We start from the raw sequence: 543 nt of genomic DNA on the forward strand, positions 1-543 counted from the left end.
GGGCGCCCTGCTCCGCAGGAAGCCTGCTTCCCTCTCTCTCTCTCTCTGCCTGCCTCTCTGCCTACTTGTGATCTCTGTCTGTCAAATAAATAAATAAAATCTTTAAAAAAAATTTTTAAAAAAGATTTTATTTATATATTTGACAGAGAGAGAGATCACAAGTAGGTAGAGGCAGGCAGAGAGAGAGGGGAAACAGGCTCCCCACTGAGCAGAGATCCCAATGTGGGGCTTGATCCCAGACCTTGGGATCATGATCTGAGTCGAAGGCAGAGGCTCCAACCCACTGAGCCACCCAGGCGCCCCAAGACAAAATAGTTTAAAGAAATGAAATCCGCTATCATCATTCCATCAACTTTTTCCAGGTTTTTAAAAAAGATTTTATTTATTTATTTGCCAGAGAGAGATTAAGAGAGAGAGAGAGCGCAAGCAGGCAGAGCAGCAGGCAGAGGTAGAGAGAGAAGCAGGCGCCCTTCTGAGCAGAGAGCTGGATTCGGAACTTGATCCCAGGACCCTGGGATTATTACCTAAGCGGCAGACATTTAA

The sequence above is a fragment of the Mustela nigripes genome, unplaced genomic scaffold (assembly GCF_022355385.1).
Source record: "Mustela nigripes isolate SB6536 unplaced genomic scaffold, MUSNIG.SB6536 HiC_scaffold_768, whole genome shotgun sequence".
Lineage (NCBI taxonomy): Eukaryota > Metazoa > Chordata > Mammalia > Carnivora > Mustelidae > Mustela > Mustela nigripes.